Genomic DNA, 26,071 nt, shown 5'->3' on the forward strand with positions numbered 1-26,071 from the left:
TTAAATAAGTCAGAAATACCAAGATAAGTTCTGAATGATCCCATATGTGCATTTTAGAAAGCCCCACACATAGAAACAGAAAATAAAATGGTCATTACCAGAGACTGGGAGGGAAGGAGTGATTGAAGTGATGTTGGTCAGAGATTATAAAATTTCAATTAGGAGAAGTAAGTTCAAGAAATCTACTATGCAACATGATGACTGTAATTTATACAGATGTGTTACATACCTTGAAACTGCTTATAAAGTGGATTTTAAGTGTTCACAAATAACATAAATATGTAAGATAATGTATACATTAATTAGGCTGATGTATGAAATGTATTAATTTAATTAAAACATATTGTAAAACCTCATATTTAACATAAGTATGTACATTTTTATTTGTCAAGTCAATAAACAAAATTTTGAAGACTACCAATGATCTCTAGGTTGACATTCAGTTGTCATTTCTTACCAAACATCTCTTCAGCATTTGGCCAAAATTTTCTCTTTAAAGCAATTCGTTTTCCAGTAGAGTTTAGGACAGGTATACTCTGAGGTCTCCTTCTGCATCACTGGTCTGTCCATTTCCATTGTTTTTGCTGATTTCCCCACATCTTCCTCATTTCCAGACACTAGTATTCTGGAAAGCTAGTCCTTGAAGTTCTTCCTTACTACACCATCATTCATGAGGCGGGAGGTCTCATGACTCCATATTTCCAAATCAATTCCTCAACCCTGTATGCAACCTCAAAGTGATATTTTTAACTGCCTACCATACATCAACATTTGGATATTTAATTAATATTAGAAAATTATTGTGTCATAAAAAGAGCATGTGAACAAAGTCAACTTATTGATATTTCCCATCCCAGTATGTACACATGTGCAAACACACACACAAATGCACACACAGATAACACTATATTCCTGTAACAATTTTAACAATGTTAGTAAACAGAAGTTGGTCAAGAATGATTCCTGGAAGTCACCCTTGACTTCACACTTTACTTGGAATCAATTAACATTATCCAGACAATTTCTCATGGTCTCCACTGTTACCAATCTAGTCATTTTATTATTATAAAAATATACATCAGGAAACCTCAAGTATACCAGTGTATCCTGTACCCCATAAATGTTTATTAATTTCTAATTACATATAATTGATATATTTATGTATTGATAATGAAGTGAACAGCATTTTAAAATATTGTCATTTTGTGTTTTTTATCAGTTCAATATACCTATACATAATATGTTGATTCATTTTGACATAGTAACGCAAGTATGGGATATAATTTGTTCACTTTAGTCCCCAGTACTTTCCATTCTCCCTAACCCTCTCTTGCCCTGTTTCCATTCCTCCACGCTATTTATTTATGGCAATTATTTAAAACTATTTTTAATTGGTGCTTTGTAGATATACATAAAGGTAAAATTCACTGTGGGGTGTGTGTGTGTGTGTGTGTGTGTGTGTGTGTGTGTGTGTGTATGATAAAGAGCATAATTTGGTCAATTTCATTCAATCATTCCTCTCTTTTCCTATCCCTCTTCCATAATTCTCAATTCACTTTCTCTACCCCACTACTCTTCCTTCTATTTCATGGAATTCCATACCCTTTTTTCCTCTTAATTTGGTCTAACTTCTACATATGAGAGAAACCATTCAACCATTGACTATCTGGTTCTAGTCATTTCACTTAGCATGATGTTCTTCAGTTCTATCCATTTACCAGCAAATGACATAATTTCATTCTTCTTTATGGCTGAGTAATATTACATTGTGTATTTATTCAGCAATTTCTTTATTTATTCATCTGGTGTTTCCATAACTTGGCTATTATAAATTGTACTGTTATAGACATTGGAGTACATTTATCACTACAGTATGCTTATTTTATTTATTTGGGATAAATACTAAGGAGTGAAATAGCTGGGTCAGGTGATAGTTTAATTTACAATTTTTTGAGAAATCTCCAGAAAGTGCTTTCCAGAATAATTGTCCTAATTTGTATTCCCACCAAAAGTGTGTGAGTGTAACTTTCTCCTCACATTCTCATAAGCATTAATTATTATTTGTATTTTTCATGATTGTCATTCTAGCCAGAATTAAATGAAATCTCAAAGTAGTTTTGATTTGCATTTCCATGACTGCATTTTTTCATGAATTTGTTTTTCTTCTGTATTTCTTCTTTTGAGAAATGTCTGTTTAGTTATTTTGCCTAGTTATTTGGGGTTTTTTTTCGGTGTTAACTTTTTTGAGTTCTCCATTTATTCTGAGTATTAATCCTGTGTCAGAGGAGCAACTGCAAAGATTTACTCCCATTCTGTAAACTCTCTCTTCATACTTTGTTTCCTTTGCTCTGGAGAAACTTCATGCCTTTCCATTTGTTTATTCTTGGTTTCAGTTTTTGAGCTTTGTGTTCTTGTTAAGGAAGTTAGTGTCTGCACCCATATTAAATGGTTGAGCCTATGCTTTCTTCTAATAGTTGCAAAGCTTCTGCTCTAAATCCTATGTCTTTGTACATCATTAATATTTTTTAATCCAAATGAAGGGGATTGAAAAGCAATTTTTTCCCACTAATAACTTAGGAAAGTCCATAAGTTACAACAACTGTTTTCAATATGTACTTCATATTTCTTTTTTTCAATTGCTTTTTAAAAATTTGTTCTAATAATTTATTCATGACAGCAGAATGTTCTTTGATTCATTGTACACAAATGGGGCACAATTTTTCACTTCTCTGGTTGTACACTAAGTAGAGTCACATCATTCATGAAATCACATATGCACCTAGGGTGATGATGTCCATCTCATTCCACCATCTTTCCTACCCCCATTTCCCTTCCCCCACTCTCTCCCCATTGCCCAGTCCAAAGTTCCTCCACTCCTCTCCTCAACCCCCATTATGGATTAGCATCCATTTATCAAAGAAAACGTTCAGCCTTTGGTTTTTTGGGATTAGCTTACTTTGCTTATACCATGATATATCATGATATTCTTGGACTTCATCCATTTAACTGCAAATGCCATAATGTTATTCTCTTTTAATGCTGAGTAATACTCCATTGTGTATATATGCACCACAGTTTCTTTATCAGTTCATCTAGGTTGGTTCTACAGTTTAGCTATTGTCAATGGTGCTCTATAAACACTGATGAGGCTGCATTACTTCTGTGCAGGGTGAGAGACAGGGATCCAGTTTCATTCTACATATGCATATCCAGTTTTCTTAACAACATTTGTTTAAAAAGCTGTCTTTTCTACAATGCATATTTTAGTACCTTTGTTGAGTGTATGGTGACTGAATTTATGTGGACTTGTCTCTATGGCTTCTACTCTCCTCCATTGGTCTTCATGTCAATTTTGATGCCAATATCATACAGTTTTGTTAGTATAACTCTGTAGTGTAGTTCAAGATCTGATATTGTGATGCCTCCAGCATCACTCTTCTTGCTCCAAATTGCTTAGATTATTCTGGGTCTTTTATGTTTCCAAATAAATTTTAGGACTATTTTTAATATTGTTATATTGATAATGAAGTGAATGGAATTGTAAAATATTTTAAGAATTTTTATTCAAGTAGTGTAGAAAAATTCTTGCTGACAGTAAAAGGCTATTCATATTTTACTCACAGCATTTCATTCAAAAAGGGTTCATTACTTTTGAAAATTTTGGTTTAGAATTTGAGATTCAAATGAGACTTTGCCCATATAAAATGTTATTTTATTTTTAGTGCCTGACCCCACTTTCCAAAATTAATTTTTAAAAAATGATTCAAATTGTGAAAATGTATTTTATATTAAGCTGCCTCCATTATGTTCATTAGATTTTACTGAAATTTAGATGTTAAATATCAACCTTCCTTGCTAAATCAATTATCCTTCAACACTAATCAGAAGATATTTTAATACAACAATTCAAGGCAGACAAATTTTAGAAGCTTTGTAATTCTGGTTGAAAAATTCTAATCTTCAGAATTTTAAGTGGTACAGGTAAATAAATTTTTGTGACATATTTAACATGGCTTCTATAACAAAAACCCATTAGTAGAAACAACTTTAATAACCATTTCCAAAATGCTATCTCTCCAACACATATTTTAAAACTGTTGCTTCCTACTCATTATAAAACATAATTTGAAAGACCAAGTGAATCCTTTTCCTTAAAAAAATTATTCATTTCTTACATGAAAATGATATTATGTGATATGCTTGTCTTTTGTAAAAATGATCTTCACATTATACAACTCTTTAAATAGTTGGACACAAAATAATAAGTGAGCTTCATGGAGGGTATAGTATGTTCACTGTCCCAACTAATCTCATTATTATATAATGCAAAAAGTCTAAATATAATGAAAACCTTATATAAGACATATATAACCTTATATAAGACATATATAAAATAATTTCTTCAGCATATAAATTGTACTAATAGCAAGAAACTGAAGCAAATAAAGAAGCAATGAGGACATCCTGTGAGTGTCAGTGTGTTGAGGATAATATATAATACTTGTGAATCTGACCTGTAGACAGTAGTGTCAATCAAGATGGTAAGTAATAGTAAAACTTACTTTCTTTTTCAAAGAAACATCATTGTAAGTGGAAATTCTAATTGCTTCTTTCTGTACCACTTTGTTTATCTTGCTATTGGTATGCCTGGGGAGAATGCCCATTATATTAATGACCGTCAGTGAACCCTGATTATCTACTCCACAGACAGAATTGTCTTTTAAAATTATATTCATTTCTCTTCAGGAAAATGCAAATTAAATCACAATATGCTCATCAGAACAGATAAAATGAAAAAGGTGGAAATATTGTGTTTATAAGGAATACTCATACACTGCTGTTATGAATATAAAATAGAACCACTATTTTGGAAAATTGTTTGGCAATGTCTATGAAAGTTGATAATATGTAATTCCTAAAACCTAGTAATTCTAATCCTCCCCAATAGATATGCTGATATTTTTTACTAAAATATCCACTACAATCCTCATAATTGCAGTATTTCTAAAAGTCAAAAATTGAGAAACTGGTGTGTGACCCCGGAGATCCAGGCTGTCTGATTCGCGCGGCCTGCCCCGCGGCTACAGAAGGCGTGGCGCCGCAGAGAAGGGATTAACTAGCAAGCAGGGAGATAAGTGGCTGCGACATGGTGGAATCCCGCCAGCCAAGCCCGCACTGACCCCCGGGCTGAGTTCGGGATTTCAGACGGGGAAGGAAGCGGTACAATCCCATCCCCCACAAGGGACACTCCACTAAGGCAATCAGCGGCCACCATCTTGGAGAGCTGAAGTATCCACCGCCACTCTCCGACAGATTGCAACAACAAAACAGGTGTGTGTCACTCAGCTCAGCCCCCATACATAGGGGGATTTCACATAAAATCTCTCCTAGGCTTTCCGGGGGAGGGAGTATCAGAGTGAGCCTGCATAAAGACTAAGGGAAAACTAGAGGCAGCTGACCTTCAACCCCCCCTCCCATCAGCAGCCAAAACAAAACCTGTCTAGCTAGCGCTGGGGGAGGGGCAAGCAGAAAAAATCAAAACCATAGAGTGCCGGAGATCCCAAAAGCCAACTGTGTGACCCCGGAGATCCAGGCTGTCTGATTCGCGCAGCCTGCCCTGCGGCTACAGAAGGCGTAGCGCCGCAGAGAAGGGATTAACTAGCAAGCAGGGAGATAAGTGGCTGCGACACAGTGGAATCCCGCCAGCCAAGCCCGCACTGACCCCCCGGCTGAGTACGGGATTTCAGACGGGGAAGGAAGCGGTACAGTTCTATCCCCCACAAGGGAAACAAAACAATAGAGTGCCGGGGTTCCCAATAGCCACCCTCCACACCCAACAAACGGCAGGCCCAGAGTACAGTTTGAACTGCCGAGAACCATCACTCAGGGGAAATCTGGTCTAGCAGGAGAAACCAAGACTAGCAGGAGAAACCAGAGGACTAGAGGCAAGGCCCTCGCGACTGGGCGGCTGGAAACTGCAGGCCCGCCGGCGACAGTTCACCCACTGCCCGCGTAACTGGGCAGTAGGAAAACGCCCGCCCGCTGGCGACTGATCACCTGCCCGCGGCCTGTGATACTGGGCGGCTGCAGACCGCCCGCCTGCCGCGACCGGGAGCTGAAACCAAACAGAGACAGTCCAGTCACACACCCCCATTAGGACACCCGGCAAGGAGACTGGGGCCCGTCATAGCAGAGTAGTGTTGTCACTGGAGGTCGAACGTGGGAATTCCTTCCCAGCAGTATCCACGTTAGCAGGCATAGTTTAACAACACAAAGGAGAGACATCAGAGTAATACAGAAACAAAACAAATCTATAGAAGAGAGCAGAAATACGACAATCAAATAGAGCTGGAAAGTAACGTGGACAACATGAGAAAACAAGGGAAAAAAGGATTACAAACAATGCAAGACAACTTAATTCTACAGGAGGACATAGAAACATCAGAAGCAGGGATAGGGAAAGAATTCAAGGCATACCTAACTCGAATGGAAAGGAATATTAGAGAAGACATGAGATAGCAAGTCCAAGAAATAAAAGTATATTTTGAAAATGAATTAAACAAACAAATTCAAATGGCAAAGAACGAGCTCTACCAGGAGATAGAGATCAAAAAATAAAACTAGAATTGCAGGAAACTATAAACCAAATTAAAAACTCAAACGAGAATATTACAAATAGACTTGATCAAGTAGAAGTCAGAACATCAGATAATGAAGACAAGGTTTATCAACTTGAAAAGAATATAGTCAACACAGAAAAGATGCTTAAATCCCACAAGCAATCTATTCAAGAGATATGGGATGTCATAAAAAAACCAAATTTGAGAGTCATAGGGATAGAAGAAGGCACAGAGATTCAAACCAAAGGAATGGACAGCATATTAAATGAAATAATTCTAGAAAACTTCCCAGAGATGAAAGATGGAATGGATTGCCAAATCCTGGAAGCCTACAGGACCCCAAACATTCAAAACCATAATAGACCAACTCCAAGACATATAATTATGAAGATAGCCAACGTACAGAACAAGGAGAGAATATTAAAAGCTACGAGAGAAAAGAGGCAGATTACATTCAGGGGTAAACCAATTAGGTTAACGACCGATTTCTCATCACAGACTTTGAAAGCGAGAAGATCCTGGAACAATGTATTTCAAACGCTGAAAAATAATGGATTCCAACCAAGAATACTGTATCCAGCAAAACTGAGCTTCAAATTTGACAATGAAATTAAAATCTTTCATGATAAACAAAAGCTAAAAGAATTCGCAGCAAGAAAACCAGCTCTGCAAAGCATTTTGAGCAAAACACTACAAGAAGAGGAATTGAAAAATAGTGCCGAAAACTAACAGCAGGAGGTATCTCAGTAAAGTGGGAGGAAAATAACCAAAAAGTAAAACTAGCCAAACTAAAATAAATAAATAAAGAAGCATGACTGGAAGTACAAATCATATCTCAATTGTAACCTTAAATGTTAATGGCCTAAACTCACCAATCAAGAGACATAGGCTAGTAACCTGGATCAAAAAAACAAATCCAACAATATGCTGCCTTCAGGAGACTCATATGATAGGAAAAGACATACACAGGCTGAAGGTAAAAGGTTGGGAAAAATCATACCACTCACATGGCCCTCAGAAGCAAGCAGGAGTGGCCATACTCATATCGAATAAAATCAACTTCAAACCTAAGTTAATCAAGAAGGATAAAGAAGGACACTATATACTGTTAAAAGGAACCATCCACCAACAAGACATAACAATCATCAATTTGTATGCACCAAACAATGGAGCTGCAACGTTCAGAAAACAAACTCTCCTCAAGTTCAAGAGTCAAATAGACCACAACACAATAATTATTGGTGACTTCAACACACCGCTCTCGCCATTAGACAGATCCTCTAGACAAAAACTGAATAAAGAAACTATAGAACTCAACAGCACAATCAATAACCTAGACTTAACCAACATATATAGAATATATCAACCATCATCAAGTGGATACACGTTCTTCTCAGCAGCACATGGATCCTACTCAAAGATAGACCATATATTATGCCATAAGGCAACTCTTAGTAAATATAAAGGCGTGGAGATAATACCATGCACCATATCTGATCATAATGGAATGAAATTGGAAATCAATGATAAAAGAAGGAAGGAAAAATCCTACATCACATGGAAAATGAACAATATGTTATTGAATGATCAATGGGTTATAGAAGACATAAAGGAGGAGATGAAAAAATTCATAGAGTCAAATGATAATACAGACACAACATATCGGAATCTATGGGACACAATGAAAGCAGTTTTAAGAGGGAAATTCATTTCTTGGAGTTCTTACCTCAAAAAAAGAAAAAACCAACAAATAAATGAACTCACACAACACCTCAAAAACCTAGAAAAGGAAGAGCAAAACAACAGCAAATGTAGTAGAAGACAAGAAATAATTAAAATTAGAGCAGAAATCAACGAAATTGAAACAAAAGAAACCATTGAAAAAATTGATAAAACTAAAAGTTGGTTCTTTGAAAAAATAAATAAGATAGACAAGCCCTTAGCCATGCTAACGAAAAGAAGAAGAGAGAGAACTCAAATTACTAACATACGGGATGAAAAAGGCAATATCACAACAGACACTACAGAAATACAGAAGATAATTAGAAAGTATTTTGAAACCCTATATTCCAATAAAATAGAAGATAGTGAAGATATCGATAAATTTCTTAAGGCATATGATTTGCCCAGATTGAGACAGGAAGACACACACAATTTAAACAGACCAATAACAAAGGAAGAAATAGAAGAAGCCATCAAAAGACTACCAACCAAGAAAAGCCCTGGACCGGATGGGTATAAATCGGAGTTCTACAAAACCTTCAAAGAAGAATTAATACCAATACTTTTCAAGCTATTTCAAGAAATAGAAAAAGAAGGAGCTCTTCCAAATTCATTCTATGAGGCCAACATTACTTTGATCCCAAAACCAGACAAAGATACTTCAAAGAAAGAAAACTACAGACCAATATCTCTAATGAACTTGGATGCAAAAATTCTCAATAAAATTCTGGTGAATCGAATACAAAAACATATCAGAAAACTTGTGCACCATGATCAAGCAGGATTCATTCCTGGGATGCAAGGCTGGTTCAATATATGGAAATCAATAAATGCTATTCACCACATCAATATACTTAAAGACAAGAACCATATGATCTTCTCGATGGATGCAGAAAAAGCATTTGACAAAGTACAGCATCTCTTTATGTTCAAAACACTAGAAAAACTAGGGATAACAGGAACTTACCTCAACATTGTAAAAGCTATATATGCTAAACCTCAGGCTAGCATCATCCTAAACGGAGAAAAACTGAAGGCATTCCCTCTAAAATCTGGAACAAGACAGGGATGCCCTCTATCACCACTTCTATTCAATTTAGTTCTCAAAGTACTAGCCAGAGCAATTAGACAGACAAAAGAAATTAAAGGCATAAAAATAGGAAAAGAAGAAATTAAATTATCGCTATTTGCGGATGACATGATAATATACTTAACAGACCCAAAAGGGTCTACAAAGAAGCTGCTAGAGTTAATAAATGAATTCAGCAAAGTGGCAGGATATAAAATCAACACGCATAAATCAAAGGCATTCCTGTATATCAGCAACAAAACCTCTGAAATGGAAATAAGGAAAACCACTCCATTCACAATATCCTCAAAGAAAATAAGATACTTGGGAATCAACCTAACAAAAGAGGTGAAAGATTTATACAATGAAAACTACAGAACCCTAAAGAGAGAGAGAGAGAAGAAGATCTCAGAAGATGGAAAAATTACCCTGTTCATGGATAGGCAGAACTAACATCATCAAAATGGCGATATTACCCAAAGTTCTCTACAGGTTTAATGCGATGCCAATCAAAATTCCAACGGCATTTCTTGTAGAAATAGACAAAGCAATCATGAAATTCATATGGAAAAACAAAAGACCCAGAATAGCAAAAGCAATTCTAAGCAGGAAGTGTGAATCTGGAGGTATAGCGATACCAGAGGTCAAACTGTAATACAAAGCAATAGTAACAAAAACAGCATGGTACTGGTACCAAAACAGGCAGGTGGACCAATGGTACAGAATAGAGGACACAGAGACTAATCCACAAAGTTACAACTATCTTATATTTGATAAAGGGGCTAAAAGCATGCAATGGAGGAAGGATAGCATCTTCAACAAATGGTGCTGGGAAAATTGGAAATCCATATGCAACAAAATGAAATTGAATCCCTTTCTCTCGCCATCCACAAAAATTAACTCAAAATGGATCAGGGAGCTAGATATCAAATCAGAGACACTGCGTCTGATAGAAGAAAAAGTTGGCTCCGATCTACATATTGTGGGGTCGGGCTCCAAATTCCTTAATAGGACACCCATAGCCCAAGAGTTAATAACAAGAATCAACAAATGGGACTTAATTAAACTTAAAAGTTTTTTCTCAGCAAGAGAAACAATAAAAGAGGTAAATAGAGAGCCTACATCCTGGGAACAAATTTTTACCCCCCACACCTCAGATAGAGCCCTAATATCCAGAATGTACAAATAACTCAAAAAATTAAACAATAAGATAACAAATAACCCAATCAACAAATGGGCCAAGGACCTGAACAGACACTTCTCAGAGGAGGACATACAATCAATCAACAAGTACATGAAAAAATGCTCACCATCTCTAGCAGTCAGAGAAATGCAAATCAAAACCACCCTAAGATACCATCTCACTCCAGTAAGATTGGCAGCCATTATGAAGTCAAACAACAATAAGTGTTGGCGGGGATGTGGGGAAAAGGGTACACTTGTACATTGCTGGTGGGGCTGCAAAATGGTGAGGCCAATTTGGAAAGCAGTATGGAGATTCCTGGGAAAGCTGGGAATGGATCCACCATTTGACCCAGCTATCGCACTTCTAGGACTATTCCCTGAGGACCTTAAAAGAGCGCACTATAGGGATACGGCTGCATCAATGATTATAGCGGCAAAATTCACAATAGCTAGACTGTGGAACCAACCTAGATGCCCCTCAATAGATGAATGGATAAAAAAAATGTGGCATCTATACACAATGGAGTATTATGCAGCACTAAGAAATGACAAAATCATAGAATTTGCAGGGAAATGGATGGCATTAGAGCAGATTATGCTAAGCGAAGCTAGCCAAGCCCTAAAAAACAAATGCCAAATGTCTGCTTTGATATAAAGAGAGCAACTAAGAACAGAACAGGAAGGAAGAGCATGAGGAAAAGACTACAGTAAACAAAGACAAATGGGGGGAGAGAAAGGGAGAGAGAAGGGAAAGCATATGGAAATGGTAGGAGACCTTCAATGATACATAAAATTATAAGAGGTTATGAGGGGCAAGGGGGAGGGAAAAAAAAGGAGAGAATTGAACAACAGAGGAGGAGGTAGAAAGGGAAGATGGGAGGGGAGGGGAGGGGAGGGGGGATAGTAGGGGATAGGAAAGGTAGCAGAATACAACAGTCACTAATATGGCATTATGTAAAAATGTGAATATATAACAGATGTGATTCTGCAATCTGTATTTGGGGTGAAAATGGGAGTTCAAAACACAATTTGAGTCAAATGTATGAAAGATGATATATCATGAGCTATGTAATGTTTTAAATAATCAATAAAAAAATTGAGAAACTATTAAAATTGTTTTTAAAGCATGCAGGAATATATATCAGCACATTTACACAATACAGCACTACATTATGAGGAAAAAAGTAAAAACCAGTATAAAAATTTGTAGACATAATGTTAAGTGAAATAAATAGGGACAAAAGAATATTTAAGATACTGTTATGGACTGAATTTTGCTCTCCAAAATTCATGGAAAGGCATCTAACCACTAACACTCCATATTTGGAGGTAAGAGTTGTAAGGAGATAATCTATATTAGATGATTTCAAAAGGATAGGCCCTAATGTGATAGAACTAGTGTCATTTTTAGAAGAAGAAACAGCCGAGTTTGCTCTTTCTCTACCTACTCAGAGAGAAAATGTCATTTGAGAACACACTAAGGAGGAGCCTTCATTACTGGGACCAAGGTAACCATCCAACCTTCTCCCATCCCATTACCTCATTACCTCATTGTTGATTGAACATTCTTTCCAAACCTGGTACCCTGTTAGCTGATGAGAATGGAGTTGAGAACAAGAGAGCTGAGACTCTTGCCCCCATCGAAACTACATCCTAGTGGCAAGAGAAATAAATAATAGATACAAGCCAGGAAGAGCCTTCCCCAGAAAGCAAGTATGCTAGCACCTTGATGATGGACTTCTAGTTTCCAGACCTGTGAGATTTAAATGTCTTCTGCTTAAGTCCCACGGTTGTGACAGCCTGTACAGAGTTGACCAGATGCCATTTATCTATGGTGACAGTAGTTAGCATACCTGAATTCTTACCTTTTGGCACAAAGGAACATAAGGTAACCCCAGGCTTCTAGATCTGAGTTTTGTGTGTCGCTTAAACACACATGCAATTCAATTCATGACTGTTATTCAAGATCAGTATTTTTGATGTATGGATGTTTGTGTCAAAGTGATGGGTCAATGATATGTATATATTCACATTAATATCAGGATGTATGTGTGTGCATATACATGTACATTTGTGTGTGTGTTTTCATTGTGTGAGTATGTGTGTCTGTGCCTGTTTAAATGATAAAGAGTTTCAAATTTTTGATGGCTTATTATCTCGGGCTCCCTTTTCCTAATAACTATGCTGTCTTCCTCCCTCATGCACTCCTGCCCCCCTGGACTTCTTTCTCATCCATTAAAACATTTAGCTTATTGCCACCTTCCTATTTTTCTTTCTCATGACAAGAATGTTAAAATTGAAGAGCACTAGGTGTTTTGCTTCATTACCACTCTATATAATAAATTGCTTTCTTGGTTTCTCTCTATCCCTTAGGTACTATTATCTTTACTCATCTCTCTGGATGGTTTCTGATTATCTATTATTTATTTCTCTTGCCACTAAGATGTAGTTTCCATGGGGGCAAGAGTCTCAGCTGTCTTGTTCTCAACTCCATTCTCATTACCTAACACAGCACCAGGTTTGGAAAGAATGTTCAATAAACAATGAGGTAATGGGATGGGAGAAGACTGGATGGTTACCTTGGGCCCAGTAATGAAGAACCATGATTTTCTAACTCTCCAAGTAAAGTTCCTGAAGCTCTTCCATGATTTTTCCTAGCTAACAAGAGTGTGAGACTTGCATTTTATTCATTATTTTAGAGGTCAATGGGTCAATGTTAATGCTAAAAAGTAAACATTAAATTTACTTTCATATTTTAATTTTCCTTCAAGCCAAATTGAAATAACAACTTTTTAAAAGTGAGAAAAAAAATGTCCCTTTTGTTAACCCCTTTCCCTACACAGACATATATCAGACACTGCATAAAATATTTCTCAAAGTATCGGTCTTTATTTTGTATTAATTAAGACAAAGATTCCCACCTCATTAACAAATATTGGATTGGATTTCATCTTACCCAAACTGAGATTCAGAAGCATAAAATAATGACATTCACATTTTAAACATGCCTGCTAGCAATCATTCTTGGTACATAGACCCTGTAAGTTTCCAAGCAGTATGTATTGAAAATATAATTAAAAGAATATCTATGTGGTTAAAGTGACTTGTCCAATAAAATGAGTCTTTCTTCAAATGCCCATATGTTCCCCCAGTTAGATGACTATAGAAAATCAAAAATAGGAAAAGTTGAGCGAAAGTTAATACCAGAGAGGAGAGGAGGTAGGTAAGACATTTTCCTTTTCAAGGATGGCATTTTCCACCGTTGTGCCCCCTTGCCTTGCAGATGAATGGGGTCTGTGATTTGTCAATACTACGGGAAGAGTGTAGTTTGGAGAGATGAGTCTGGCAGAGCTCAGTGCCATCTGTTCACTCTTGGAATCCACAGATGTTCCATACCAAAAAACTGTGTAAGTTAAGGTTTAACATGCTCAGTGGGCACTCAGAGCCCCACCTGGTGGAGCATCTCTGTGGGTAGACTGTGGCAGAATGACAAGGACGCGGCAACCCCGCTGGGCCCGATGCAGGGAAGACTTTGATTGGAAAGGAGGCTCCCGCTTCCTTGAACAGTCCACTCTGCCAAAGAGCACATCTGAGTGACTTGATCGCAGAAGCAAATTGTACACCATGGAGAGAGTGAAGTATGGTGGATTGAGCATTGGACAATGAATCCAAAAGATTTGGCCACTGTTCCTGGATCCATTACTGACTCCCTTTGTGACCTTGAGGAGGTCATACAACTTCTCTGTGCCTTCATTTTTCTCTTCCAAAACTACAATTTTCTTCATCTTCCATGCTTACCAGAAGGATTTCTTTTCTGCGTCTATTTGACTTTGTGGTGGGTAAACTCTTCCAGAAAGTCTGAGGGGTTTGATAAGCTCTATGCATCATCCTAAGAAATACATTGACACATTTAGCTTCATAATTATGTTAAAACTGATTTCACCAGTGTGATCTCTGTTCCAAAATCTTACTTTTAAAGAAATGTAGTCAATTATCTATAGTTTTTACAATACTAAAGGCTGTATTCTTTGGTGCCCTAAAACTAATACGTAGAAATACAATGAAAAATAATTGTAAGCCGTTATTTTCATTATATCACAAATAGAATCTTTTTACTAGTTATTTGTGATTTCTTAATTACTATTGTTTACTACATGGAGTGAAATATAAAGGAAATAATAATATAGCCTACCTTCTCCACTGATTACTTTGAGTCCATATAGAAATATTTACTGCCTAAGAGAACATCCTGATTTCTTATGGACATTCTCTTTTTCTTATTTATAATGCCAGCTCTCTAATTATTGAGTTAGCCATGCTGAGAGATTTAAAGGGAGAACAAAGCATAGGAGATATGATTGTGACTTACCTAGAGTTGTGAGGAATGAAGATGAGGTTCCCTTTCCCTCCTGCATCATCATTTGAATTTTTATGTGGAGGAGATTCACATTACCCACGAAGAAGAGGCACAGGTGAGGATAGCCTTAACTCTATCTGCCACAGAGGTCAGATATCTGATGAACAGGTTGCTTAGGCTAGATAGATGCTAATTACATAGAACAGCAACATGAACGGCCGTGGAAGAGGTTCTGGCATAAGTGTAAGAGAATGAACTTTGGAATAAACTGAATTTCAACCCTAACTTGGTATATACTGGCAATTTAACCAACCTTTTTTTGCACTTGCCTTCTTATTTGAAAATGGGAATAAATAACATTTTGTCCCCACAGAGTTTTTTTTAATAAAGATTGAACAATGCATGAGCACCACACTACTGACATTTGAGTATTTTGGTGCCTGCACATTAGATTCCTAAAGATCCACCTACTGGTTCTTATGAACCCTTGTCTGAGATTCATTGTTTGGTTATACATCTACAGTATTATTTTAAGATGTGTTCCTACAGATATAGATCCTGAAATACATATTGATTGCCAGTCATTGATTTGCTAAACGATCTCTGGAAGCTAGTTGGAGACTAAGGGAAATAGATAGGGGTGCTAAGAAAGGGAATGTGTGTTAATATGCAGGGGACCTCCATGGGAAATTGGAGCTCAGTAGCTCCACTACTAACCTCTGCTAGTTCTTATGGAATATTCCTCTGTGGTATTCCTCCTGAGAAATTAGGCAATTATTCACCCATGGATTCCCTTCTGTCAGTGGCTTAGGGATGATCCCTGGGTGTTAGCTTTCAGGCACTTACATCCTCAGAAACTGGAAGATAGCTTGGCTAACATGAGGGTGCAAGTGCTGAGCAGACACAAACTGAGCACCATGGTCCCTGCAGAGGTGGCATGTCCTTCCATTTAAAAGAAAGACTCATTTAATGTTTGCTACAATCCTGTGAAGTGGATTTCTCACATTATTCATTTGAAACAGATGACGGAAAGATGGCCCTGAGATTACTTCTTAGTGACTTTTCTCTAGCTTCAGCAACTAAGAAGGGGCAGAGTTGGACTTTGAAGTCATGCCTGTTTATAAAAGAGAATAGAACCTAAGTCTCAAGACTTCCTTTCCACCATTATTTTTAACATCTATCTCAAAATAATTGAAAAATTATAATTGAACATATTGAGTCTCTAAACAGTATTTATGTATACATTTTCAATATATAAAATCTGTCTCTTGATAAATTTATGGATGTGATATATAATAAAATATAAAAAATAAGCAAAAAATATTCATATCATTTATAAGAAAACAAAATATAGAGTCTATGAGTCGAAAATGCAAGAACAGAATAGTATGTGCTTATGGCAATTAAGAGAGGTAAATTGAGTAGCATTTAAATGTAAAATCACATTTTAACATGACCATAGGGTTATCTGTGAATATTTGGCAAATGGGGAAGGATGATTATGATGATTAATGGATAGCACCATGATCTTTGAACCTCTGGTCCAACTTCAATACTGAGGACATCAAAGTTCAATACAGATTTATTTGTTTGTTAAAACAAAAACAAAAACCCCAAACCAGAAAACCCACCTAATTAGACTGACAGCATAAAGCAGCTTAGTGTTAGAACTCACATTGTTTTAGAAAATACAGTGGTGTAGGTGAAGCAGAGCAGCTGTGTGCTTTTCAGCTCTGCTCATTCAAACTAAAAAAAAAAATAGAGGGACAGTGCGCCCGTGGATGTGACAAATCTGTTAAATATTAAAAAAAAAAAAAAAGCAGAAAGTACTCCTACAGAACTGGAGCAAGTGAGCAATTTGTGGATAAGGGCCATCAGGATCCAGGATCACAAGGTTGCAAGCCCATGTTCAGAGAGAATGACTCAGTTGTATCCATGAACCTGTGGGAACTTATAAAAGTTATGCAGCTATTTCTGGATGTTTCTGCAACCATAAAAGAGGACAGAGGATAGTACCTATCAGGGCTATGTAAGGATTCCATTAGACCTAACATACAGATCGTACATCCCACCTGCACAGCACAGTCTTGGATTCTAAATTCTACTTCTTTTCTCTCTTAAAGGTAACCCACCTAGGATTGTAAACTAAATAGTCACTCCATATGGGGGAAAAAAAATGAAACAGTACCTGTAGTGAGTGAGTTCTTGACAAACGTTAGCTTATTTTTATTGAAGTTATTGCTACTCTTGTTATTATATTGGTCCTATAATTTCTATACACTTTGTATTTTCAATACGTATCCTAGAAGTTAAGGCAATTTGATAGGTTTATTCTTTTTAATCAAATCTTGATTTATAAGGACGTTAAAATTTTAGAACACTTTTAAATAGGGATGAAATAAGTTTCTATTAAGATGTGTGACATAGAATTTGAGTGTCATGCCAGCCAGATGAGCTACGTATTTACAGTATTACAAGTTCATCTCAGAGATGATTCTTTGTGATTTGGACTCTTGTCTAAAAATAAATAGAAACTCAGTAAAACTTGCAATTGAAGTATTTGTCACCAGCTTTTCTTCCTTCTTGTTTTATATTAATATTGCAGTTTGTGGGCTATATATAACCTCAATCCATTCAAAACGTATTTATTTCTGGCATTTTGATATCAAAACCAAATTTGAAAGAATACAGGTGTTCAATCTTGAAGAATGTTTCAATTAAACTTTGAAATGCAGTCTTCTAAAATTTTATGTTAAAATAATGGATACTTTTATATTCAGAACCCAGCACGCTACTAGAAAGCCTGGCATATAGTGTGCACACAGACACACACACACACACACACACACAAATGCACATGTGCACACTTAATATGCCATCACATGTATGGGATATTTGGATGGAACTATATATATCACTTAGAAACCAGTAAAATTTGAATTGGAGGTAAGTGACTGAATCCAAAAGAATAATAATCTACTCATCTATTAATTGTGGGGGAAAAAATTTTTAAGGATCCTAAAACTTCTCCAAAAAAAAACCTTTCTGGAAATATTCTGATATAAATTATAATTTACAGAAAAGAATAGCTACAAAAACAATTATAAAGAATTTTTTTAAAAAGTTCCTCAGAAGGAAGAAGAGGAAACTAAGGTAATGAAAGTTGTATGTGTAACATATATGTTTTATGCAGACCCAGTAAAATATTGTAACAGATTCATGGGGGTTGCAAGTTCTTTGGTACTCAGCCCATTGAGAGGCAGAGTGTAATACTCTTCCCTTGAACCTAGAGTAAATGAGAACTTAGGGGATACTAAGTAATCCACAGGCATATGTCAAGGCTTTGGGTCCAATGAGTTAAGGCTAAAAGGATCTGGGAGAGACTATTTAAGATAGTTAAAAAGACAGAAAATGGTTACACAGGGACTTCTATGTTCATTCTACTTCACCTTTTGGGAACAGCATATCTGCTGCCATTTTGCAATTATCCTACACCTACCTGACTCCATGTTGGGTTTATAAAAGGCAAATAAATGACTTGTTTCTGTTTCCCAAGTCTATAAGTCTATCAAGGACATAACAAGGAAATGTACTTGAAGAGCTTTCTCCATATTTAGATAATCACATCCTGAACTTTGTGTTTGAGCTGACACTAGAATAGGATGAACCTTTTAGGTACCTTATAAGGAGGGAGTATATTTTTCAGTAGTGGAAATTTAAATAATTTGTGTATAAACAGAAGACTAAAGTGGATTAAGATAGGTACCATTTTATTTTATGACTCACTGCAGTTGCTCTTGAAACTGAGTTGTTCCTGCATCTTGCTTGACCAATACCATAAGGCACTAGAAACATTGCAGAACTTCCTAGCCTTGGTCATTGAAATGCCTACCAACTTCTCTCTAGATCTCTTAAAATATTGTTTCTAGATTATTGAGAATTTATGCTAAAGAAACTATGCAGAGGCCCTAAGATTATGAGAACTGGAGTCTAGATGAATCTAGATTCAAGTGATGACTGCCAATTTGCTAGGTATGTCACAGAGAGACTCTCTAGACTATCAATTTGTTTTCTTAAGTGACTCCAATTGATGCAACATGGAGATAAAACATCACCTTCCTCATCACAAATGGATTATTGAAAATTAGGTATAATATATTCCACCAAGTTTCGTAGTAGTATGTTAGCTGCGAGCAATAATAGGGACAATCATCCATTTTTCATTCTTCAATGCCAACTCCTTCAGGCTAATGAGGAACAGCAATTCTTTTTCTGAAGCCTCTGATATGAGAAGGAACACAATGTTGCATAGGCATAACATAGTGAGTGTCAATGAATGTCATGGGTAGAACTGGTTTTGGACCAAATTAAAATATCTGAACTTGGTATCAGATGAGACTGAAATAGACACAGGAATTTATTTGAACTTCTACTTTGGAACAAAAACAAGGGGCCGTGAATGCATCCAAATGGCCAAAGGTCTTGCTTTACAGACACCTGAGCAAGCGCTCATTGTATTACTTGATTCAGATTTATTTGGACAAACAGGGAATGTAACTAAGCAACCATAGAAAATCAAAGAAATCACATTTAGGATCTGATAAGAAGTGGAATGAATTTTAATGCTTTTTTACTGCTACAGCTATAATTGTAGGTTTTAACTACTGACTGGAGAATACAAAGGTAAAAGGGTATGGAATGGGTCCAGGATGTGTCAAAAATTTATCATTGAGTGGTATGCCAGAAAATGTTTATTTAAGAAATAACAATTTGTATTAACTTTTGTCTGAACTAATTTAATAATTGATCTAAAAATATAAATAGCAAAATAATGAGTGTACTCCTGAAGGCAGACTCCTTTTAACATCTGTAGTATTCATTATCAGGAAAACATATGCATCTTAACTCATCCCTTCTGTTCACTGCCTTAAAGAAAATCAGGGACCTGCAGACATTGCAAGAGAACACTGTTTGGTCAGAACAGAATTTTCTAAAATTAAGCCAGCAAGATACATAGGTGAGAATCACTTAAGGGTGGGGTGATGAGATTATAAATAAAGATTCTTAAATTCCAGTAAAGATGCAGTACATCAAAGTACCAGAATCTTCAGTTTCAATAAGCATTCCAGATGTTTTCTTTTAGTTCAGTAACATTTGAGAATAAAACTAGTAAGATATGTTTTTCTAAAGTCATCAAGAAATTTTTATTTCATTACAGTGTTCTGAGCATAATTTGGGTGTCAAAATAGTTACCTCCAATGAATCAAGATTCTTCCCTTTAAGTTAAATGTAGTCTGTCTCTACTACAAAGTAGTCTTTAAGGTTTGTGAACATAAATCTGTTTTCTCAGCACAGGAAATGGAATATAGACACAGGAGATTGGAACTGAAAGTACTCAAAACAAACTTGAAGATCTACTAGACACGAGCAAAGTGCTGCAATAGTCCCATTGAAGTATAAAGGTATTAGGGGTAATTGTCAATAATGATCAAGTTTACTTACCCAGCAACTGAATCAGAGCTCTATTTCACTCAATTGCTAAATCCAGATGAGAAATTAATGAGGTTCTTTAGGCATAAAGAATAAATTTTATTTTATATTAATATGGTAGAAAATTATTATATAATTTATGTACTAAACAAATAATCTCTTTTGTCTCTTGACTGGATAGGAAATCCTAGAAATTCTGGAATGGAAAGTATGAATAAAAGTTTATTTTTATTTTTACATTTGTAAGGACATTAGTTTTTCGTGTCTTGAATGGAGAGCATCATGATTATATTACTTAAAGAAGGCAGCTGATGTAAGTAGCAGGATTGTATTTTAACAATGGAGAAGGAGGAATAGGATGGGTGGATTGAAGTTACTGGAAGGTGGAATTTTTTTTACTCTACATACAAAATAAATGTCCACAGTGTAAGATGACAAACTTTAGGAAAGACTCTCAGTTACTGATATTTATAGTTCATTAAGAAGAACCAGGGAAAAACCAGATAGTATCTACTTGTCTTTTTGTTCCTTTAACTACTTATTAGCACTTTTTTTGCTCTATATTTGTATGAATTCTGCATTTTTTTTTGCTACGTTCATTTTATTTTGGACTAACTGTTGTTTAAAAGGTAAGTTTCAGAGACATGATGAACATATTGGGACCAAAGCAAAAATAAAATATTAGCAAATGATATTCAACAACACATTAAGAAGATTGTATATCATAACCAAGTTGGTTTCAGTCCAGAGATGGGAGAATGGGCAAAAAGTTTTTATTTTATTTCCCAAAAGGCTATGCATTGTTCACAAGCTGTTGCAGATTAATCTACCTTAATCTCCCTGCAGTGTGTCATTAGTTACCCAAATAATTAGATTGTCCTTAAAACTAAAGGCAAACACATGTGAAATGGATGTAATTATGACAGAATGTCACACTTACATCAGTGCCAATCAAACTTATCTTACCACAAATAAGGTGAAATAAATGCATAAAATTTACAGTTGTTTAGGACTTACATGTTATCGTTTTGGGGAAAAAAAACATTAAAAACAACTTAAGTAAGGAGCTTGATTCTGTTCTAACAAGAAGAATGAAGCTGAACAAACTGAAAAAGCAACAATTCTTTGATTGCCTAATTGCTGGAGGCTTAGAATGGACAAGTCTGAGAGTTAAAAAACTCTCACGGAGTACAATCAAAAGTGGCCCCCACTTATTGCATGATTTACCTCCAGGAGTCTGGCCATGTTCTTTCAGTTATTAGAGAAAAATCTCCTTGTGTTTCCTGCAGAAGGAGGGGAGAAGGGACCATTTAGAAACACACCAGGCTCTTTATTCATAACAGGGTGACATTAGTCTAACCTTCTGGGGTATTGCTAGGGCATAACTGATCTGGGAGATGGGAAATACCCAATTCCAGCTCATTCTAGCCATTCTGACTCACTTAAGTGGGGAAACAAGCCTAAGAAACACTTGTGTAGTCTATACTCCAGAGACATAGGCTCACTAAAAGATGGAAACCTAATCTTAGGAGCACTGAACACTTCTCCTACCCTGTATCCTACCATCATATTAATAAAGGCCCAGTGATGGTGGTCACTTCCACATGACATCATCTATCTTGTTATGAAAAAAAAATACTGTGAAGCATAGTGAAGATAGAAAAACACAATTTGAAGAGACAAAGAAAGCATCAATACCAGGCATGGCAAACATTGCTATAATTATGATTTAGAATCATCTATTATTAATATATCAGTGACTCTAGTGGATAAAGAAGACAGCATGCAAATACAGATGGTCAATATAAGCAGAGAGATAGAAATTCTAAGCAAGCAGAAGACGAACAACAACAACGAACTAGAAATCAAAATATTGTAACAACTGTAAATTGCCTTTGATGGGCTTCTTAGGAAACTAGACATGAATGAGGAAAGAATTTATGAGCTTGAGGATATCTCAATACAAACTTCTTAATCCATAAAGACAAGAGAAATTTTAAAAATCTGTTAAAAACATAAGAGGGAAGCCAAGGAAGTTGGAATAATTGCAATTGCTTTTAACACCCATAGTGGGAAAATTAAAAGAAAGCAGAGAAAAAGGAACAGAATACAGGCAAAAAAATTGATATTTTTACATATTGGCAGACATGGAACCATACTTTCAAGAAGCTAAAAGAACACTAAGTAGGATAAATACCATAATAATAAGAGTTTAAAAGGAAAAATAAAAGAAAAGATACATCAAAATAATTTCTTCAGAAAGAAATAAAATAGAGCTGGGGATGTAGCTCAAGTGCTTGCTTGACATATGGAAGGCCCTTGATTTAATCCCTAACACTTTTAACAGAAAAAAATTAAAAGTAAATAGGTGAGAAATACAAAGCTAAAGGAAAGGAAGAACACTAGACAGTAAGTAAGTAAAGGCAAAAATTTAAAACCTTTGGTTCAAATTATGAATTGATGTAACGTAACTCTTCAAACTAATGGCAGAAACTAATTTATTTAATTATATATGGTTATGGAGTGTGTGTATATATTTATGCATGTTTATATAAGAGTGAAATGAATGACAGTAATGACACAAGGGACAAGATGGAGAAGTTAAGGTTATTAACTCAAGATGCTACTAACACTGTCCATAAACAGGCATTCTGCTATTTGAAAGAGGATTTGATTCAGTTATAAAGGTATATTGCAAAATTAACTGCAACCATTATAACAACTAAAAACAACAAAGATTATAACTGAAATGTCACAAAAGCAAAGAAAATAAAACCATATGAAACTTTTAATTTACCTATAAGACACAGCAAAAGAGTGGAAGACAAATATAGAAACAAAAAAATGAGGGCCATGTATAAAAACAATATCAAATGTGATAGCTCTATAACTGTATCAATAATCTCTTTGAATATTAGTGATATAGATGCCCCAATTAAAAAAAGGAGATTACTGAAGTGGTTCTGAAACAAGAACCCAACAATATGTTGTTGACAATAAACTTACTTTAAACTAAAAATACATATTCATTAAAAGTGAAATCATGAAGAAGGATATACCATGTAACACTAGTATAAAAAAAAGCAAGAGTAGCTATATTAATTTCAGACAGAACAGTCCTTAACATGTGTGCCTAACAATAGAGCATCAACCTATGTGCGGAAAAGACTGATGGAAGTGTGAAGAGAAAAAGATGAATCTACTATCATATTTTGTAATTTTAATACCTATCTAACAGAAGTGCACAGATACAATAGGCAGTAAATCAATAAGAATATAATTGAACTCAACAATCCCATCAGTCAACTGTTATAATTGACATCTACAGGTTACTTCTATGAGCAACAGCAGAATACACATTGCTCTCAAGCTCACTTGGAATATTCACCAAAATTGAATGCACTCTGGGTCATAGTACCTGCCTGCCATAACAAATTTAAAATAATAAATATCACATAATTTCGGCTCTCAGAATACAGTGGAATTAAATTAGAAATCAATACCAAAAATAACTCAAAAATTCAAAAATACATGGAGATTTAGCAACTCATTGTTAAATAACATATAAATTGAAAAGCAATCTCAAGAAAAATTTAAAAATAAATTAAATGAATATTAAAACACAGCTTGCCAAAATTATGTGTTGCAGCAAACATAGTAAAAGTTTGCAAACATTGTAGGATTCTTATAGGTTAATTATAGCATCAAATTTATATAATACTAAGAAGAAAGATCTAAAATTAATGATCTATGTTTCTAACTTGGGGAATTAGAAAAATATGAACAAATTAGATCCAAATTAGGTTGAAATCCATGAAATTGAAAATAAGAATCAATAGTGAAAGCTAAAAGAAAAATCTGATTCTTTCAAAATATAAGTAAAGTCAGTAGCTCTCCAGTCAAGCTAAGTAAGAAAGAGATGACAAACATTATTAATATTTAGAAATGAAAAAAGAACATCCTTACAAAGTAAAAAGAAATCAAAACAAAAATAAAAACATATTATGAACAACTCTAGGCCTGCAAATTTGATAAACTAATTTCAACGAACTAGTTCTTTGAAAGACATAAATGTGTCAAAACTCACACAAGAAGTAATAGATAATCTAAATAGTCCTATGTTTATAAGTGAATAGAATTAATAATTAACACTGTGCCAAAACAGATACCACCAGTCCCAGATGAATTCATATTGAATTCTACCAAACCTCAATAATAAAGGAAGAAATTAATACCAGTACTCTACACTCTCATTCAGGGGATGGAAGCAGATGACTTCTTCCCAACTCACTCCATGAGATCATCACTAATGTAAAATCAACACTGGAAGAAGACATTATAAGGAAAGAAAAATAAATGGCAATATCTCTCATAACACAGATGCAAACATTCTCAAAAAATTATGAGCAGATTAAATTAAATAACACTTAAAATAGCATATAAAACAATCAAGTGGGATTTATCCCAAGTATACAAGACTAGTTCAACATTTGAAAATTAGTAAATGCAATTCATTATGTCAACAGGCTAAAAATAAACATCATATAATTATATCATTATATGCAGAAAAGGCATTTGACAGAGTACAACACCCCTTCATGATGAAAACTCTGAATAAAACCTTGGTATAAAGAAAAACTTCATTAAATTGATGAAGAACATCTACAAAAAAATTTACAGCTAACCCATACTTAATGGTGAAAATATAGAAACTTTCCCTCTGAGATCAGGAATAGGGCAAGGATGGTCTCTCTAACCAACCTTTGCAACATCATACCAGAAATCCTAGGAAATACAAAGAAAGGAACAAACAGAATCCCCCCAAACAAATGAAGTTCTGATTGGGAAAGAAGAAATAAAACTATCTTTGTTCACAAGTGCCACAAATATTTATGTAGAAAATATGAACAATCGGGATTCCAACATGGCGGCGGGCGCGGAGAGATCAAGTCTCTGACCTCTTCAGCTGTGCAGGCATAGGGAGTCGTAAACAACCTAAATCTGTTTCCTCAGGATCACTAGGCAATGCTGAGCTGACGTGGATCTGGGGCGAACAGTCTGGGCCTCTCAGAACACACTGAGCCCGGATCAGCTGAATTCAAGCTCCCTTTCGCCTGCTTCCCGCAGACAAACAGCTGTGACTCAGCACTAATCCATCCGGCTGAAACAACTGGTCAGCCCTTCTAATCCTACGGAGGTAAATGCCTACCAAGCCTACATAGGTAGTGGCCACAGGTTTGAAACGGGGCTTGGGAGAGACAGTAAGGACCCACCTGTTGCATTGGTTGCCCGACAAAGGGAAACGAACTGTCACCATTTGCAAGAGACACCACTATGGCAGAGAACTGACATCATCAGACTGCGGCGGAGGAGATAACTTCATTGAAACCTGCGGCTACAGGTGTGTAATTCCCTAGCCTTCCCTCTCCACACATCAGGGAAACCTTAAGGGCCCCTCCCAGCTGTCCCGTAAGGGCCCCTCCCAGCTCTCCCGTGAGCGCGATAGCCAGCCCGAGGGAATCAGAGGTGGCGCAGGACCGGCGGCGCGGAACTACCGCTCCCACCAGGGCTCACTGCTGAGGCCTCTTGCACCAGCTACCGGGGGCGTGGCTACCAGAGGGCAAGTAA

This window comes from Spermophilus citellus (genome assembly GCF_964194105.1).
Source record: "Spermophilus citellus genome assembly, chromosome: 18".
NCBI lineage: Eukaryota > Metazoa > Chordata > Mammalia > Rodentia > Sciuridae > Spermophilus > Spermophilus citellus.